The sequence below is a fragment of the Podarcis liolepis genome, assembly GCF_965112155.1.
Source record: "Podarcis liolepis genome assembly, chromosome: 1".
Lineage (NCBI taxonomy): Eukaryota > Metazoa > Chordata > Lepidosauria > Squamata > Lacertidae > Podarcis > Podarcis liolepis.
Window position 1 is genome coordinate 125,012,472 of NC_139554.1, and position 8,169 is coordinate 125,020,640.

Genomic DNA, 8,169 nt, shown 5'->3' on the forward strand with positions numbered 1-8,169 from the left:
AGGAGTCTCATCACTCTACCAGCTGAGCTATCCCCGGCAGGTCTGGCCTTTGAACTCACTTGCTGGCTTTTCCTAACACAACCTGCTGACATTCAGCCCCCAGTCCTTATGCAACAATTCATTTATTTAATTAAATTCTCACCGGGAGAATCCGCGACCAGAAAGAAGAGGAACATCAAGAAGACTGGAAGAAATTTAAAGACTATTTGAATAAATATTGTAATATTAAAGATATGAAACCACTTGATAGAAACAATTAGGCCTAGGATTAAAATGGAATTAGATTTATAAATAAGAAAATGTACAATAAGGAAAGCTGTGTAATATGATTAGGACTGTGATATGGTCTTTTGAAACACTGATATTGGAAACTGCTACATATAATTACTAAGAAATTCAGATGGAAGAGATTCGAGGAAGTCAAATACTATGTTTATGAAGATGGACGGTACTTACGGTAATTTTAATTAATTAAGCGGTAATATGTTGTATGTATCTTTTTTCTTTTTTCTCTTTTCTCCTATTTTTTGTTTGTCTTTATTATTGTTAATCTTTTCTTTTTTATTATGTTTATCTACTGAAAATAATAAATATTATTGGGGGGAATTATTTAAATATTCCTGTTTCTGCATTGTAATGTTTTCATTCTGAAAATGTTTCAGTGAAGGAAAGTCTCTACTTCTATTAATGTTGCATATAGGTAAAAGGTAAAGGTACTCCATCTCCTCAGAGTCTTGCAGAAGAACAATGTCAATCAACATCTGATGATCTCCTTTGACTGGACTAAAGTGTCTTTTCATACTGCAACACGGTGTGGTACGCTGGTTAGACATCAGCTGATAGGAAGTGCCTGCAGAGGGTGGTGAATACAGCACAAGATATTATGGGCTGTCCGGTGAACCCACTGGATGAAATAGCGGAAGAATGTTGCCTCAGGAGAGTGAGGAAAATTCTCAGGGGTGATTCACACCCTGGCCCTCAGGCAGAAGATATAGAAGAATGATTAGTCGCACCAACAGGGTAAAGAACAGCTTCTATCCATGGGCTGTTAGGCTGCTGAATGAAAAGATAACAACAGGGCAACTGACTTTCAGGTTTAGTGGGTGTGCGACAGTAAACGAGGGGAATTAAGACTAAGAGAGCTGAGTGGGGGGTGCTCGTGTAATCTAACTGTGTACAAGTTGTACAAGTGACAATAAAAGTATTTCAGTTATTTCAATTAAAAGACCCCTGGACGGTAAAGTCCAGCCAAAGGCGACAGAAACTTTGCTGTTGGCTCATAAAAGCTCTAGGGTTAAGGACTTTGGTGAAGTTAGTCTTAAGTCCCATTAAGTTCAATGGATCTACTCTATCTGGATCTGGATCCACCCTTTTATATTTATTTCACTTCAATCAAAACAAACTGTAACACGTATGCCCATCATGAGATAGTTTGGACAATCAAACAATCAAATTATTTACGATCATGATTATATGTTTTTACTTTTTAAAAGTTTTTAAAGTTAAAAAGAAAAGGTAAAGGACCCCTGGGCGGTTAAGTCCAGTCAAAGACAACTATGGCTTTCAGCCCGAGGGAGCCGGCGTTTGTCCACAGACAGCTTTCCGGATCATGTGGCCAGCATGACTCAACCGCTTCTGACGCAATGGAACACTGTGATGGAAACCACAGCGCACAGAAACACTGTTTACCTTCCCACCGCAGTGGTACCTATTTATCTACTTGCACTGGTGTTCTTTCAAACTGCTAGGCTGGCAGGAGTTGGGACAGAGCAATGGGAGCTCACCCTGTCACGGGGATTCAAACCGCCGGCCTTCCAATCGGCAAGCCCAAGAGGCTCAGTGGTTTAGACCACAGCACCACCTGCGTCCCTTAGTAATGTTGCTTCTCTTCCACTAGAGTCCCTTGACCCTCAGGAGAGGCTTTTCTGGTGGGAGCAAAGGAATGTGGAAGTTGCTGGGAATCTCACATTTGCATGGACATCTCTATGCTTGGGATGTATTTCGTACAACCGGTTATTTCTCAGAAAAGCAAAACCACGTCCACTCACAGATAGGATGGGCGCTTACATGTTGTCCCCCCAAAGAGGAATGCATCACCCCCCTAAAATGGGGATGAATATTACATAATATTGTAGGTGCCAATTTATATGAATAAAGGTGTATCTTTAGCAATAACAGAGCCTAGGGCTTGCTGATCAGAAGGTCGGCGGTTCGAATCCCCGCGACGGGGTGAGCTCCCGTTGCTCGGTCCCTGCTCCTGCCAACCTAGCAGTTTGAAAGCACGTCCAAGTGCAAGTAGATAAATAGGTACCACTCTGGCGGGAAGGTAAACAGCGTTTCCGTGCGCTGCTCTGGTTCACCAGAAGCAGCTTAGTCATGCTGGTCACATGACCTGGAAGCTGTATGCCGGCTCCCTCTGCCAGTAAAGCGGGATGAGCGCCGCAACCGCAGAGTCAGTCACGACTGGACCTAATGGTCAAGGGTCCCTTTACCTTTACCAACATGGAAGTACAAATACAACCCATCTCACCATGATGGGAATGACAGAGTCTCCTGTGTGCCTGGCTCAGGCTGCTGTCTAGGTGCTGCTAACTTTTGATGGGCAACTCCCTGCTCTCCCTTCTTAATGGCTCTGTAGTTTTAGACTGAACTTGCACTGAGCAAGGGAGGGCTTCAAGGGAAGGAGGCTGTTTTCTGCCACCTTGTTCACTCTGCAGCTGATGAACTGGTTCAGCTACACAAATTGTTCAACTGGAAATGGGCGAGAGCTTATTTCACCCAAATATTGTTTGGTTGTTGTTTTTGTAAAACTGGAGACAGTAAAAGAGAGGCTGTTGTTGAAGTCGATCTGCAATATTGTTTTATTTATTGATCAAAACATATATATATATTGCTTCACTGCAGAAAAGCCTCCGAGTTAAATTATCAGTTGAAAACAATGGAAAACCTTTAAAATTGAGTAAAATCAACAGCAAAAGAGATTATAAACACGTCAACATCTTCATATATATGTCTGGAAAGGCAGGCCTAAACAAAAATGTTTTAAGCAGGTGCCAAGAAGTGTACTACTTTGAACATAGGCACGGGGTTCCCAAAGTGTAGGAGCTGCCACAAGTTCTAAACTTGTTTTGTTCTGTGGTGTCGATACCAGCTTTACTGAAGAGGTATGGGCGGGCGAGCGTTCTGCTAAATCCAGCAATTAAATAAAGGGGACTTTCAGATGCAACTTCGAAAAGCACATTTATGAACATCATTACCAATGTTTTATCTCGCCATATAGACTGCTGCTTCTTTGGCTGTTGCTGTAGTTCTGGTAGTTGACTTTTTTGTGGACGTTTCAAAGCAGGGTGTTATGTACTGAGTTGAATAGTATCCAAAATGCAGCAGTCTGATTGGTCCTAGAACAATAGGATTCAGAATGCATCAGTCTGATTGGTCCTAGAACAATAGGATTCAGAATGCATCAGTCTGATTGGTCCTAGAACAATAGGATTCAGAATGCAGCAGCCTGATTGGTCCTAGAACAATAGCTCCAGAATGCAGCAGTCTGATTGGTCCACAGGAGCCACCCAACCCAACTCCAGATGGAAGTGAATCCACAACCTGATTGGCCTACAGGAGAATCCCGGAATTAGTCAATCACGTGCAGCCCATTGTGTAAATAATGTATATAAAGCAGATACTTTGAGGGGACTTTCATTCCTCCTCACCACTATGAGCTGAATAAAGAGCATGAAATCCACTCTCGACTCTGAGTATATTTCACAGGGTCTTTTGTTTTGTCTTGGAAATGGTTCAGGGGCAACAGAGGATTTGTCCTGGTTGGGTCATCATTAAGACATGGGCTCTCCTAACGGGTTCAGGGCTCCTTTATAAAGGATAAACACACCAAAAGCTCCAAAGTGCAATAACTACCTCTAGATTGATTACCGTATTTTTTTGCACCATAACACTCACTTTTTTCCTCCTAAAAAGTAAGGGGAAATGTCTGTGCGTGTTATGGAGGGAATGCCTACGGGTGGCATGCCTACGGATTTTCCTCCTCTAAAAACTACATGCATGTTATGGTCAGGTGCGTGCTATAGAGCGAAAAATACGGTATTTCCAGTGGAAAGGTGGCTCGCATTGGATATAAAAGGATTGCAGGTAAGCAGGGAAGGCAAATAAGGCTGGGACTCGTGTGGGTTGCTGGATTCACCGTTGATGTCATCTTGGCACTAACACATGGCCCAGGGCCAATTAATTAGGCTAAAAGTGTGACCGAAAATTGCCCATTGAGCATTATTACTGGGTCACTGCTGGCAAAGGAAGGCATGTGTGTCAGTAGATGATTCAAAGCCAGAATCGGAGGTCATTCCTTTTCAAAGACTTATCCTGCGAAACGTCAACTGAATATAAAAGGGGAAAGTTGGAGATAAGGTCGGTCCATGCAAGGAGAGTATGCGTCTGTCTTTTGCATTCATCCGCAAAGATTTAGTAAATGGACAAATAGAAGTAAATTGACCGGGAGAATCAGAGACCAGGACGACAAGAGGTTTAAGAGAGAATGGGTAAAATTTATAGGTTACTTAAGAGAACACTGTAAACAGTTGAAAACTTTGGCAGGATTAGGATAATATTTGCGAAAGACAAAATATAATGGAAAAGTTAATAATAGATATAACAAATTTTGGGGGAAAGGATAAGTTGAATAAAAAGGGATATACAATGGAAACCAGAGAAGGACAGAAGGAAATCAAAGGATTCTGAGAATCCTAAATGTAAAGGTGATTGATATGTTTAAATGGAAATTTGGTATGTAAAATTTAATATTTCTTTTATTAAAAAATAATAATAGAAGTAAAGTGTTACATTTAAGCTGGTGTTAATATTGTTGTGCCGTCAGCGTGCATACCAGTTTAAATTGTGCAAGGGGACAGTTGCCTGCCCTGAGGAGCTTACAAGCCAAAATTTCTTAAAGGGAAGGGAAGTGGAGAAGGGAGATGGAAGAAAGATTCATGAATCATTTCAATTACACATTACAGTGGTTGATAGGAATTACTGCATTTGTTCTGTCTGCTGAAGTACATGTCCCAGATTTTTGCTAGGTTTGGGCATCACCAAAAATCCTGGGTGAGCAGCCAGCCAGCAGCTCACTGACTCCCGAAGCCATCTGAAGGTGATCCTGTACAGTGGTACCTCAGGTTAAGTACTTATTTGGTTCCGGAAGTCTGTTCTTAACCTGAAGCGGACTTTCCCAATGAAAGTAATGGAAAGTGGATTGATCCGTTCCAGACGATGAAAAACACCCCTAAAACAGCAATTTAACACAAATTTTACTGTTTCACGAGACCATTGAGCCATAAAATGAAGGCAATAATCAATGTAAAGGTAAAGGGACCCCTGACCATTAGGTCCAGTCGTGACCGACTCTGGGGTTGCGGCGCTCATCTCACTTTATTGGCCGAGGGAGCCGGCGTACAGCTTCCAGGTCATGTGGCCAGCATGACTAAACTGCTTCTGGCGAACCAGAGCAGCGCACGGAAATGCCGTTTACCTTCCCGCCGAAGCGGTACCTATTTATCTACTTGCACTTGGACGTGCTTTCGAACTGCTAGGTTGGCAGGAGCAGGGACCGAGCAATGGGAGCTCACCTTGTCATGGGGATTCGAACCGCCGACCTTCTGATTGGCAAGTCCTAGGCTCTGTGGTTTAACCCACAGCACCACCCCAATAATCAATGTACTGTACAGTGGTACCTCGCAAGACGAATGCCTCGCAAGACGAAAAACACGCAAGACGAAAGAGTTTTACGTTTTTTGAGTCGTTCCGCAAGACGAATTTCCCTATGGGCATGCTTCGCAAGACGAAACGTCTTGCGAGTTCTTGCGAGTTTGTTTCCTTTTTCTTAAAGCCACTTAGCCGCTAAGCCGCTAATAGCCGCTAATAGCCGTGCTTCGCAAGACGAAAAAACCGCAAGATGAAGAGACTCGCAGAACGGATTAATTTCGTCTTGCGAGGCACCACTGTACTATAAAATAAATAAGACAGTATTTTAGATGAAAAAAATTAACATTTATTTGTTTTCTTATGTGCACTCACTGTTTGAAGGGGGTTCAGGGTCCTCTTCCACAATCACAATCGGCTTGGCTCCTGGCATTCGTGGAGGCTTCAGAGAGCTCCTGCGGCTGGAGCCCAGTTGCAGAGCCTCTGCAGGCACTGCAATGTGCTGGTCCCGGGGGGTTACCGTGTGGCGTGGTCCGAGGCTGAAGCGGGATCCAAGGCAGGGAGTCGGGTGAGGTCAGGAACTCTGGCAGAGAGCAGGACAGGGTGCAGGCAGGAACAGGTAACCAACGATGTTGCTCCCGCAACTTGGGACTGGGCGGGCTGGCTTTTATCTCCTCTGAGGCATAGGGCGGCCCCGGCCCACAGGTGACCCGCCTCTCCTGGCCTTAAGGTGAGCACTCCTCCTGAGAGAACTTAGTTCCCTCTGCCACTCTGCCCTGAGCCTCTGCAGCTCAGGAGAGGCTGGAGGGTTACTGGACCCAGAGGCAACCTCACCTTCCCCTGACAGGGCTGGGAGAGGAGCACCTGCAGGCAATGGGTCCTCAATCACCTCCGGAGCCAGAGCGGATTCAGCTGGTGTCTGCTCCTGAGGATCCAGCACAGGTGAGGGCCCTTCAGGTTCAAGCCCCTGCCCCGATTCAGCCGGCCCTGGAGGCGGGGACTCCTGTGCAGGCTGGGATTCCTCAGGTTCAGCCTCTGAATCAGATTCCCAGGCCATCACAGACAGATGTTGGGGCTTGGCTCCTGGCATTCACGGAGGCCTCCGAGAGCTCTGTAGGCCCCACCGATGTTGGGGTTTGCCTCCAGGCAGCGGCGAAGCCTCCGAGAGCTTGGACAACTTACTTCCAGGTTACAATTGTTTGTAACCCAAGGTACCACTCTATAGGGAAGTTTTTAAAAATGTTAAAATGCTTTACTGGCTGAGCTATCCCAGGTGTTGCAAGAGAGGAAAGGGCCCATGCATTCCGGTCTTGCACGTGGACCTCTCACTGGCGTCATTGGACACTATGAGAACAGGATTCTGTCCGTCAGTGTAAACAAAACTGAGCTAGGTGGACCGACTGAAGCATCTCCCTATGTTCCTAATTTTCAGCCCATAGAAGAGTGAACCACAGCTATCCAGAAAAGCTGATTTATCGCCCTGGGCCTTGATCCAGAGAGCAGTGCAACTGGTACTGCACAAGCCCAAGGGAGCTTTAGACTTGCTTTCCTTGCACAGCACATGGCAAACGGATGACCGCATGGCAGATTTGCTTATAAAACTCCCCTCGGTTTCAAAAGGCATTTTGTGATTTGGCCTTGGGGGAGGTTTGTTAGCCATTCAAAACGAGGATGGGATGGGGGGAGAGGCGAGGAGTCCAACAGTTCAATGGAACTCCAAGCCCTTATTCTTAAAAGAATATGCATCCCAGGATAACGCTCTGCTTGGGTAACAAATAAATAAAAGTAACTCCACGATGACGTATGTGTATGAAATACGATCTGAAAGCCAATTAGCAGTCCCATGGCGATGACTTTTAAGAAAGGACTTTAAAACGGCATTTTAAGCTGTTTCAGTGACTTACGTGATGAACTTACTTATACGCAACATGTGTATGTTTGTAAGTCCAATCTGTTTTCCCAGGCTTTTTTTCCGGGGAGGGGGTCAACAAATGGTGGGATTCTGGAGCTGATAGCGGGGAGGAATCCTTTCCTGGAAGAGAATCAGTTGCAAGTGTTTTCATTTGATCGTTTTGCAAAATCTGAAACATGTGCAGGGAGATTAGTGATTAATGCTGCTTAAAATATATTTAATTGTACGTAGCGATGGTAGAAATCTGGGGCCAATTATCTGACTAATGAGAAGGCAACACAACTCTGACTAATTGGCCAGTGTCTTTGGTTAAAAGCAGTGCAGCAGAAATGGGAGAGCGTGGGGTTCGAAATCAGGATTTGGAGATGTTCGGGCCAAACGTGTCTCAGGCTTAGAGCAATTATTGTTCCCAATAGGCTAATAACTGGGTGTTTTTGCAAAGAAATTGGAGGGGCGTTCAAATTGCTTTGCAAAGACACCTGTAACTGAGCAAAGCCTCAATGCCAACTCTCCCTTAGGAATTCTTCACCTGCCACTGCCGACTCTCCTCC